Source organism: Lontra canadensis, unplaced genomic scaffold (assembly GCF_010015895.1).
Source record: "Lontra canadensis isolate GAN:19392208 unplaced genomic scaffold, GSC_riverotter_1.0 scaffold13, whole genome shotgun sequence".
NCBI classification, from domain to species: Eukaryota; Metazoa; Chordata; class Mammalia; order Carnivora; family Mustelidae; genus Lontra; species Lontra canadensis.
In genome coordinates, this window is record NW_022631007.1 from 10,911,074 (window position 1) to 10,923,592 (window position 12,519).

Sequence of the window (12,519 nt, forward strand, 5' to 3'; positions counted from 1 at the left end):
GAAACTGTCTGGCCCAGGCATGAAATATATCACCATCTTCTTCCTACACAGTCAGGTGCGTAATTAAAAAAAAAAAACAAAAAAACAAAAAAAAAAAAAACATTTACTGCCAGAACTCGAGGCTCCGTGACTGCTAAGGGAGGTACTGAAATCTGCCCCACCTGGAATGGCTCTGGCTTCTCCCCTCTGTGCCCCAGAGCAGGTGCCCCAGCCCCCTGCCCTCACTCAAGCCCCAGTTGGTGGGCCACTGCAGCCTCAAACCCAGGACCGGGTTTTCTGTTCTTTGTTGGTTCTTTAACACCTATAACCAGTGACCCCCGACACACACCTGAAGGGACCATCTCATGTTAAGGAAAGATTCTGGGTCCCAGTCTCCAGAATCATTGGTGCTCTGGCTCTGCCCTTTCTTGCTCCTGCCCTTCATTCCATCCACTACCTGACCTGCTTCCTTCCAGCCCCCCGCCTCTCACCTACCCAGGGCTCCACTCCAGTCTCCAATCGAAAGTTCTAGAAGGGAGGGCTCCAGGGACTCCACCCATAGACAAGAGGGTCTAAGTAGAGAGGAGGGGAGGCCTCCTAGCCTGCTCTCCTCCTTCTTTCTGGGTGCTTCTGGCTCCATTAAGTCTTGGAAGAGAGACGTCCCCCCATGTCTAAGGACCGCCTCAGACGGAGACCAAACTGGGTTTTAGAACTATAGTCCATGATCGGGCAAAAGCGCAGTAGGCCACAAATCCAGAGAGAAGCTCCCAAAGGAAAAATGATCCCATTGGGGTATCCTTTCCCCGTGTTGGTGGGAAGAGCAGGAGAACGTAGGAGAATGGAGATGTGGCCTCCCTTGGCCCTGAAACTCCTCTGGAAGTGGACTGGCTTAGCCTCCACAGGGAGCCAGGGCTGTTGATGGATGTCTGCCGCTGAAAGCTTCCTTGGTCAGGCAGGTTGAGGTGTGCGGATGTCCCCTTCCCAAGCAGGCTTACCTCGGAGGGGGCGGGGCAGTCAGCACCACACTCCTGCTTTGCCTGGTCCACAGAGACCGCCCCTACGGCCTCACCCCTTACAAAACTCGAAGCTCGCACCCAAAGACAGCCAGGAGGCCCCCTAGGCGGGCAGTGGCCCACAGCCCGGACACCTTTCCGGTGCACGGCACCCCTGGGTCTGCACCCAGCTCTCTTGGAGTGTTGGAGTGGGTCCCAGCTCCCCAGGGTCCATCTCGCTCCCTCTTCCCTCACTGCCTGTCACCGGGTGCCTTTGAACTCTGTGTACATCTCACCTCTCCGCCCCCTGACACCATCTTATCAGTTCCTTATCCTCAGCCGAGGAAGGGTTTCCCACAAGGAGCAGAGCAGCTTGAGGTCTCCAGTGGGGCAGGTGCACAGCCCCTGAAACGTGGGTCCCCCTTTGCATTACCACTTTCTGGGCAGAGTCCCCGTTTCTGAGACCCTGCCCTGTGGGGGGTGAGGGAAGCAAGACCAGCAGCCAGGCCGTGGTGTGCAGTTGGATGTGAGTACGGAGCCAACCCCTGGCTGAGATCAGGGAGGCCCATGCCTTCAAGGAAGGAAGGTGCTGCAGGCTCCTGGGGAGGGGTTGGCCCCCAGGAGACACATGGCCAAGTTCCTCCAGCTCCTGCCTCCATCTCCCTGGTGGCCCTTCCCTGCCCAGAACTCTGCCTGCCCTTCCCCACCCCCATCCCCTTTCCTCCTGGGACCTCTGCTGGGACATTAACTCACAGGAGGATTTTCCTGTCCCTCTCTGTCCTTCCTTCCCAAGATCCTTCAGCGTCCCCGTCACAGCAAAGCCACACTGTGGGGTCCTCACCTGTGAGCTGCCAGAGAGTAGGGAGGGCGGGGCTGCTCCCGACAGTGTCCTTTCTGGCCAGTTAGGGAGGGTGGGCTGGGTACCAGAGCTACAGGGCTCAATTCCAGCCTCCGTCCTGAGCGCCCCACACTCTACAGCGACTCCCGGCCGTGGCCGCTGCTGGGAGCCCACTGCCTTCCCCTGAGACCACAGCTTCCCTCGAGGACCCTGTGCATAGCTGATCCCTTGTTCCCTTTAACAGCTTTACGGAGGTATCACTCCAGGCACTGGTAGAGTGTGTGACATTTTTTTTAAAGATTTTATTTATTTATTTGACAGAGAGAGAGAGAGAGAAAGAGATATCACAAGTAGGCAGAGAGGCAGGCAGAGAGGAGGAAGCAGGCTTCCCGCTGAGCAGGGAGCCCGATGCGGGGCTCGATCCCAAGACCCTGAGATCATGACCCGAGCCAAAAGGCAGAGGCTTAAGCTACTGAGCCACCCAGGTGTCCCATGACTCTTGATCTCAGGGTCATGCGTACAAGGCCCAGGTTGGGAAAGGAGACTAGTTAAAAAAATAAATACACAGGGGTGCCTGGGTGGCTCAGTGGGTTAAAGCCTCTGCCTTCAGCTCAGGTCATGATCCCAGGGTCCTGGGATCGAGCCCCGCATCGGGCTCTCTGCTCAGCAGGGAGCCTGCTTCATCCTCTCTCTCTCTCTCTCTGCCTGCCTCTCTGCCTACTTGTGATCTCTGTCTGTCAAATAAATAAATAAAATCTTAAATAAATAAATAAATAAATACACAGCAGCTTTCCTGTGGTATCACGAAAGGGTACAAGGTGATAAACTTTGGTAGATGGGAGCACCCATGAAACCATCACCACAAGCAATGGAGTGAACAACCCATCACCCCCAATAATCTCTGTGGCCTCTTTTTTTTTTTTTTTAAGATTTTATTTATTTGAGGTAGTGTGCAAGTGAGCACAGGCAAGGGGAGAGGGAGAAGCAGACTCCCCACTGAGCAGGGAGCCCAGGAGCCTGGGATCGTGACCTGGGCTTAAGGTAGACGCTTAACCAACTGAGCCACACAGGTACCCTTTCCGTGGCCTCTCCTATAATCTCCCCCTTCCACCTCTCCCCCATCATTAGGCAACTTACTTTTCTGTCGTTATAGATCTGTTCGCATTTTCTAGAATTTTATGTATATAATGAAATCTCACAGTATTGGTTTCTTCTTTTTTTCCAAGCTTCTTAGTTTGAGATCATGCTTAGTTTCGAGCATGCTTAGTTTGAGATTATCCCCCTGCGGCATCTATCACTAACTTTGCCCTTCTTATTCTTGAGTATGACTGCATTGTCTAGGCCATCACGGGTATATTTATCTCCTACAAATAAAGCTGTTGTGAGCATTCATGTCTACATCCTCATATGGACACATCTCTCTTTGGGAAATACTTAGGAGTGGAATGGCTGGGTCAGGGGTAGGTATATATTTAACTTATTGAGAAACTGTCCAACTGAGGGAACCTGGCGGGGGGCTCAGTCGGTTAAGCATCCAACACCTGATCTCAGCTCAGGTCATGATCTCAGGGTCCTGGGATCGAACCCCATGTCGGGCTCTCTGCTCAGCGGGCCTGCCTCCCCCTCTCTCTCTGCCTGCCTCTCTGCCTACTTGTGATCTCTCTCTCTGCCAAATAAATAAATAAAATCTTTTTTTTTAAAAAAAGCTTTAAAAAAAAAAGAAATGAAGAAAAGAAAATGTCCAACTGTTGTCCAAAGTGGATGCCCCCATGTCCACTCCCACCACCAATGTTGGAGAGTTTCAGGTGCTCCATATCCTCAACACTTGAGAAGGCCAGTCTTGTAATTCAGACATTCTGTTAGACGTGTCTCTCCGTGATCTCCGTTCACAACTCCCAGCGACGGTGGTGAACATCTTTCATGTGATCACTTGCCATCTGTAGACCTCCCCTGGTGAGAAATCCATTCTAATCTTTTGCTCATTTTTTTTTTATTTTGTGTTCTTTGTTTCCTAATTATCACATTTGAGAGTTCTTTCTGTGCTCGACATGCAAGTTCTTTATCAGAAACCTGCTTTGCAAAGAGTTTCTCCTAGTTCATGTTCATTCTTTTCCAAATGTCTTTCAAAGAGTGGAAGTTAAGTTTGTTGAAGTCCAACTTATCAAATTTTTCCTCTTATGGATCCTGCTTTTGGTCTTGCAGCTAAGAAATGTTCATTCCCATCCCAGGGCCTGGCAGTCAGCCTGTATGCCCTCGTTGCTCAATCAGTGCTTGTGAAAAGCAGAGCCAGGGAGGGGGAGGACAGCAGGCTGAAGAGCTTTGGCCCCAGAAGTAGATTCTGGAAAACATGGCTTCAGGAAGCTGCGAAGGATCCACTGGGAATAACAACCAAAACATGCTGGTGGTACCTTGAGATTTTCTAGAAGGAACCAAGGGGGACCAGGTTTGAAGCTACAGTTGGGCACCTGGAACAGGGAAGTGGGCAACTTGGGGACTCAGATGTCACTATCTCCGGCCATTCAGTGAAAACTGGCATTTCCCCCTTTCCTCTCTTTTCTCCCCCAGCTTTATCGAAGTATAATTGATGATGTAAAATTGTAAAATATTTAAAGCATACATCACTGGGGCACCTAGGTGGCTCCAGCGGTTAAGGGTCCAAATCTTGGTTACAGTTCAGGTCATGATTTCAGGGTCAGGAGATCGAGTCCCACATTGGGCTCCGCGCTGAACCAAGAGCCTGCTTAAGATTCTTTCTCTCCCTCTGCTCCTCTCTCCCCACCCAGCTCGCAAGCTCTTTCTCTCTCTCTGTAAATAAAAAATAGGGGTACGTGGAGGGCTCAGTCAGTGAAGAGTCTACTTTCACCTCAGGTCATGATCCACGGTTCCTGGGATCGAGCCTGTTTCTCCTTCTCTCTCTGCCGGAAGCTCCTCCTGCTTGTGTTCTCTCTCTCTCTCTTTCTCAAATAAATAAATAAATAAATATAATCTTTTTAATAAATAAATAAATGAAATTAAGTGTATATCATGATGATTTCATATCGGTAGACCTCGGGAAGGGCTTACCCCCATCTAGTGAATTAACAATATTCATCAGCTCATGTATTTATCTTTTTTTGGTGAGAACGTTTATATTCTACTGTCTTAGCACATGTCAGTTACACAATATAGTGTTATCCACTATCATCACCACATAACACATTAGATCTTCAGACCTTATTCATCTGACAGCTGGAAGTTTGTACACCTTTACCAACCTCTGCCTGTTGCCTCCACTCCCCAGGCCCTGGCAACCACTTTTCTATCTGTTTCTGAGGGGGGTTTTTGTTTGTTTTGTTTTTTTTAAGAATCCACATATTGGACGCCGGGGTGGCTCAGTCGTTAAGTATCTGCCTTCAGCTCAGGTCATGGTCCCAGGGTCCTGGGGTTGAGCCCCTCATCAGGCTCCCTGCTCTGAGAGAATCCTGCTTCTCCCTCTCCCACTGCTTGCATTCCTTTTCTCGCTGTGTCTCTATCAAATAAATAAATCTTAAAAAAAAAAAAAAAAAGAATCCACATAGTAAGCGATACCATGCAGTATTTGTCTTTCTCTGCCTGGCTTATTCACTTAGTGTAAAGCCCTCAAAGTCCACCATGTTGTCCCAAATGGCAGGATGTCCTTTCTCATGGCTGAATAATATTCCAGTTGTAGACCTACACAACTTCTCCCTTACCCACTTATCCGTTAATGGACACGTAAGTTGTTTCCATGTCTTGGCTACTGTGAACACTGCTATAATGAACGTGGGCCTGTATCTATCTCTGTGATATCCTGTTTTCATTTCCTTTGAATACATAGCCAGAGGTGGAATTACTGAGTCAAACAGTAGTTCCATGTTTTATTTTTTTTAAACCTCCATATTGTTTTCCTTTTCTTTCTTCCTTCCTTCCTTTTTATTTTTTTTAAAGATTTTATTTATTTATTTATTTGACTGAGAGAGACACAGCAAAGAGAGGGAACACAAGCAGGGGGAGTGGGAGAAGGAGAAGCAGACTTCCCGCCGAGCAGAGAGTCCAACATGGGGTTCGATCCCAAGACCTTCGGATCATGACCTGAGCTGAAGGCAGATCTTAATAATAACTGAGTCATCCAGGCGCCCCTCTTTTTAATTTTTTAAAAAGATTTTACTTATCCATTTGAGAGAGAGAGCACACAAGTAGGGGAGAGGGGCAGGCTCCCCACTGAGCAGGGATCCAGACATGGAGCTCAAACCGAAAACCCTGGGGTCATGACCAGAATCAAAAGCAGATGCCTAACCAACTGTGCCACCCAGGTACCCCCACTTTTTTAAGGTAATCTCTGTGCCCTTCATCAGGCTCAAACTCACAATCCCAAGATCAAAAGTCACGTGCTCCACCTACTGAGCCAGACTGGTCCCCCACAGTATTTTCACAGCAGCTAAGCCAATTTCCATTCCCACCCAACTGCACGAGGGTTCCCTTCTCTCCAAATCCTCACCAGTCCTTGTTATCTCTTGTCTTTCGATGATAGCCATTCTAACAGGTAGGAGGTGATAATTCATTATGGTTTGATTTTCCCTTCCCTGATGATTAGTGAGGTAGACCCCACTGGGGAAATATCTATTCAGTTCCTTTGCCCATTTTAGCCAGATTTTTTTGCTATTGAGTTGTAGGAGTTCTTTATATATTTTGGATATTAACCTCTTACCAGATACAGAATTTGCCAGTTTTTTCTCCTATTCCACAGGTTGCCTTTTCAGTGTTGGTTGCTTCTTTTGCTGAGCAGAAGCTTTCTGGTGTGATGGAGTCCAGCTTTGTTTAATTTTCTTTTGTTGCCTTTCCTTTGGTGTTAAGTCCAAAAAAATCCAAAAAATTGTCAAGACTAATGTTGAGAAAATTACCCCCTATATTTTCTTCTAGAGGCTTTATGGTTTCAGGTTGTAATTCATTCAAGTCTTTAATCCATTTTGAGTTGACTTCCGGTACAATGTAAGATGAGCGTCCAGTTTCATTCCCTTGCATGAGAACATTCGGTTTCCCCAACACTGTTTATTGAAGAGATTATCCTTTCCCCATTGTATAGTCTTGGCTCTTTTATTGTAAATTAATTGACCATACACACGTGGGTTTATTTCTGGGCTCTCTATTCTGCTCCATTGAGCTACATGTCTGTTTTTATGCCAATACCATATTCTTTTGATTCCTATCACTTTGTAACATAGTTTGAAATCGGGAGGGGTGATGCCTCCAGCTCTGTTCTTCTTTCTCAGGATTGCTTTGGCATCTTAGGGTCTTTTATAGTTCCATACAAATTTTGGTGTTGCTTTTCCTATTTCTATGAAAAATGCCATTGGGATTTTGATAGTAGAGACCTTGGTCAGGGGTGGGGGGAAGCCAGTTAAGAACTCTTTCTTTGTCAGCTATAGTCTGGTGGGTCTCTGGGATACAAGCCCTGTACGTTTTCGGAGCTTGGTGTTTTGGGGACCCACCCTTCAGGTGGAAGTCTCAACGGTTAGGTGCTAGATGTTAGTTCAAACCACGTGGCTCCTCAGGGAGAAGCTGGAGTTGTAAGTTCCTTCTCAATTGTCACTGTGCCGGAGGTCAGGTATATAATAATGAGAGGGTGTCTCAGACCTTCCTGCTTTTTCAGCGTAGATATTTTGTTGTTCCCCTAATGTGTGCTTACTGCTCAGCTTGTCTCAGAACTTCCTTCAGAGGGAATGCTCATGTGTAGCTGGAGAGTCAGTGTGTCCATGGGAGGGGGCGAGTTCAGGAGTCTCCTAGGTCGCCATCTTGGACCAGAACAGACCCCTACGTCTTTTGACCTGCCAGCCTTTACAAGCTTTGACCAAGCCACATAGAAAGTTTTCAGATAACTCACTCCTCCCTGGCTTCTACGCACCGGCTTCCTCCCCATTGACCTCAGCCAGGCTGTGGGGAAGGACGGCATCCGACTTGGCAAGGAAGGGACAAAGCCAGCCCCTACAGACTGTGAGGTCCCAGAGGGCCTGTCCCTCCCACACTCTGCTGTCCTCAAGCCTGTGGTGGCAGCTGTCTCAAGTCTAAGGGGCCCTGTCTCCTACCTGACTGGGATGACAGCCGTGGCATTCATTAGGAGCCCTTGGTTGGGCGTGACAAAAAACACCAATAAAAAATTATTGGCACCTGTAACCCAATCAGGGGAGGCAGTGTCTGTCACACTAGGTCTTGTGGCCTGTATTATCTTCCTAATATTGCTACAAGAAAATGACCACAAACTCCATGGCTCGAAACAGTGCAGATTTATCCTCTCATGCTCTAGAGATTGGAAGCCTGGGTTGGCTCAGCTAGTTCCTCTACTCAGGATCTTACAAGGTCAAAAGCAAGGTGATGGCCATCTGGGCTCTTATTGGGAGGCTCTGGGGAAAATCTGCTTCTGAGCTCATTCAGCCTTGGGGCAGAATACAGGTCCTTGTGTCTGTGGGACTGACGTCCTCGTATCCTTGCTGGCTGTCAGCTGGGGGCTTCGGCTGGGGGCCGCCCTTGGTCCCTGGAGACCCCACTCTGGTCTCTGGGCTGCAAGGGGCTCCCTAGATTTCAGAGCCAGTACAGGCATATGCCAAATCTTGCTCAGGCCCAGAAGCTCCCCGACTTTGCCTTCTGCTGCCTGTCTTCTGCTTTTAGCCAGAGAAGGTTCTCTACTTCCAAGGGCCCTTGTGATTAGATTGGGCCCATCTGGTAACAGACTAATCACCCTGTTTCAAGGTCTGTAAACTTACATCTGCATCCTTCTTGCCTATCATTACCCACCAGAGTCACAGGTTCTGGGGATTAGGGCGTGTGTATCTTTGAGGGAGGGGCTCTATTTCGCTGACAAGCAGGCCTCTAGAACCACGGTTCTGGCCCCATTAGACTCTGTTTCTGTTTTGCTCCGTGGGTGGTTTGTCCTCTCCTGCTGATGAGTGAAGGGGACATGGGGTGCACGTGACACATTGCCCATAATGTCGAGTCGCACCCTCAAAGTCCCCACAGTCAGAGGGGAGGTGGCCCTCTCCTCATTCCACTGCGAAACTCCTGAAGGGAGAGTCCTCATTGGCCCAGTGCAGGTCGTAGGCCCATCCCCGGGACTGAGCCCACCCTTGGGGCAAGAAGAGGCTTCAGGGACAGTGACTGGCCCAGCCTGGTTGCGAGCTCACCCCAAAACTAAACGGGGACGTCTGTCTCCAAAAGAAGGGAAGAGTGCTGGGCATAAAACCCAGAACCGCTTTTGTGCCCATCATCACGTGCGGCAGACTCGAGGAACCCTTCAGGTTGCCTGCCTCGGCCACCATGAGGTCGTCCCATGCCGTCCCATGAGGTACACTCAGTTCCAACCCTCTTCCCCCAAGACTGCGGTCCGACTCCACTGCTCACCAGCAGGCTGAGCTTTCTCTGCGCCTCAGCTGTTCCCTCGGTAAAATGGGAATGAGAACAGTCTGTGCCTAGAGTGTTTGGCACAGGAGAAGGGGCAGCCAGGAGGAGGTGTGAGGAGGCCTGTGACCAGAAGCCGAGCGTCGCAGGCCCCTCTGGCTCTCCTGCCCCAGTGGTAGGGACACCAGGCCCTCCGGCTTCCCAGCAGACGCAGGCAGGCGCGGGGCTGCCCAGAATGCACCTGGCCAGGCTCCGGGCCGTGAAAAGGCAGCCATTCAAGGCTGGCTTGGACAGGAGCCGGGTGACGAGAGACAGGGAGCCCTGTGCTCCAGAGAGGAAGGAGGTCTCTGCGTGGCCTCCCCATGGGGCCGTGCTGCCAGGCTGGGAGGGCAGGCCGGCTCTGGGGAAGGGGAGGTGCCGGGGAGGGAAGACTAAGCTAGTGTTTGAGGCTGAGGGGCTGAAAGGAGGCAGTGTGTGCCCAAGCAGACCGCCTGGCGGGTGGGGATGTGAGTCACTGGTGGCCGGGGGGGGGGAGGGGCCGCCCAGCTGCCCAGGACAAGGGGGCACGACGCCCACCTGTGTGTGAATGCATGTCAGTGTGCATTCCAACGTGTGTGCTGGGGGCGGGGCTGGGGCTTTGCACGACTGTCTGGGATGCCCCCGCCTCACTGGGAGAGGCACACCCAATCATCCTCCGAATATGACCGAGGCAAGACGGCGGCCCTGCCAGGGTCTCCTCCAGGTGGCCAATGCGAGCGATTCTTTCCCCGGGCTATTCAACCGATAGGCGTCAGTGCCTCCCCTCCCCGCCCCTGTGCTGCCAGGGAAACAGGGCTGTCTCCTGCTCTTCATCGTGTCCAGTTTGGTGGGACAGATGGAGGAAGGACAGACAGATGTGATGCCAGCCAAGAGAGGGGAAATTTGAGCTGGGTTTTGAAAGATGAACAGGAATTCACTCGGTTCAGAAGGGGTGATGCATTTCAGCGGAAGGCTGGGATCTCAGTAAATGGGAGAAGGCCAGGATGGCCGGAATAGGGGTTGGGGGTAGATGTGGGTGGTATCAAGGGCCTGTGGGCAGTGCCCAGAGGCTCCTGGAGGTAGGGATGGGCACAGACTTGAGGACCCTGGGGCTGATCAAAAGAGGCCATTTGTGGATACCCTGGGACCTGCCTGGTCCCGAGCCTGTTCCCAGGGGCCCGTCAGGTAGGGTTTTGCTGGTAGCAGACAAGGTGGTCAGGGAAGGCCCCTCCTGCCTGGGGAAAACCTTGGGCCTGTGCGCATATATGGGTGAAGGTATGTGTCTTTCTAGGTATGTCTCTCTGTGTGCTGAGTATCTATGTATGTGTGACCGCGGGTATGTCTAAGGGCGTGTGTGTGCATGTGTGTGTGTGTGCGTGTGCTTGCACATCTCTAGAAATGTGAATCTCTGTGGGAGGGTGTCTATATTTCTGGGTGTACGTGCATCTCGTGTGTGTATAAATATGAGTGTGATGTGTGCATGTCCCTGAATTCACATGCTTCTGAGGGAATGTGTCTGTGTGTAAGAGTGTCGTGTGTGTGTGTGTGTGTGTGTGTGTGTGTGTGTTCCTGGGTGCATGTGTATGTGCCTGGGTCTGTGTCATCCATATGCCTGGGTTGCTCTGCTATGAGTGTGCATTTGTCTGTGTCTGTGAGAGAAAGTGTGTGTTTCTCTGTGTGTGTGTCTCTCACACCCTTCTGATGGGAGCCTGGGTGCGGCACAACTGGCCTGGTGAGAGCGTCTGCCCGTCCTGCCTAGCCTCCCCTCTCCTACTTCTCCCAAGACTGCCCAGATTCTTGTTCCTGGGCCTTACTGAACTCTGGCTCCTCTTTCCAGCTGCCCAGCTCTACCTTCACCCAACCGGATCCCACACCCCCAAGGCTGTGGGTGGCCTTGGCTGCCCCCGCACCAGCCAGCAGAGGCCCAAGCAAAGGAAAAGGGCCAGAGAGTGGTCAGCTCTCCACTGGCCAACCTGGGGGGCTCCTCCCATCCAGGAGAGAAGATGCGTCAGGAAAACACGGGGAATATTTCCCACACAGCCACCCACCCCTTTCTTCTTCCTTCTGGGGCTCTTGGTCTTAGGGCTTTGTTTTGGAGGGCAATTTGAAGGACCAGTGGGATTTGGCATGAGTGAGGGGACTGGCCCAGCGTCCCTTTCCCTGCTTTCTTGATCACAGCAGCAGCCTTTGCGGGATCAGCCCCCTCCAGGGAGTTTCTGTGGGACTGCTAGTCTCAGGGCCCTGCCCTAACCAGCACAGGGAACACCCAGGCCTAGCCAGTCATCATACCCAGGCCCCCAGACATGAGCACCAGCCCAAGTCTGGCCATGTGACTGAGGCAAGACCAATGAGAGTCCTTTCTCTGGGAATTGAGAAGTTCGGAGGAAAAAATCTCTTTCCTCTGGGACCCTCAAGATGGAGTGATAGATGCCCGAGGCCATCGGCACACCTGCTCTTCTCCTCCTTCTCATGGACAGAGCCTCTGGCTGTAGAAGAGCCAATAGACAGGTGGACTATCCAGGGGCATGGGTTGTGGAGAGAGAACGAGAGAGAGCAAGAGACAAGGGTTTCCTGTCACAGGACCAAATACATTTCTTTTGCTTGAGCTGCTGTGAGTCGGGCTTCTGTCACTCACACCCGGTAGAGCCCTAGATAATCCTTGCATCAGGATTGACAGGCACCTGCACTTGGGTGCATAGGATCCCCTTGCCTGAGCTAAACACTCCTCACTGTCTCTCCCCCAGAGGCTGTGCCACTCTTTCCTTCTCTTGCCAAGCTCACAAGACCACCCCTGCTTCCTCAGCTGCCAACTGCTTGACTGGGAAAGTGAATTTGTCACCTCTCCCCCACTCTGTCCCCACTTTCCTCCATAGCTGCCTCCCCATCCTGTCCCTCCTCTGCCCCTTGCCCGCTGCTGACCAAAAGAGCTGGGATGGGAGGGCTCAGCGCCAGCAGATCCCAGACCTTCCTCCATCTTCCCACCTCTCTGCTAGCTTCCTCTTGGTCTCTTTCCTTCTTCTTGGTGCTGTGTCCTCCTGACTGGGCGGTTCTTCCCCGGGTGCCCTGCAGGGGGGTCATTCTCTGCAGGGGAGGTGGGGGGCCTCCCTGACCCAGAGGTCAGAGTAGATAGCCGGCCTCCCCCTACAGCTCCTCACCAGATGGCCGGTTACAATGAAATCAGTGCTACCCCACTTAAAGCATCAGTTCTGAGACGCACGAAACAGATTTCCCACCAGAGTCCCACTCTCTATCCTGTGCGGGAAAGCTTCTCTCTGGGTGGATTCGAGGCCGTGATGGACAAAGATG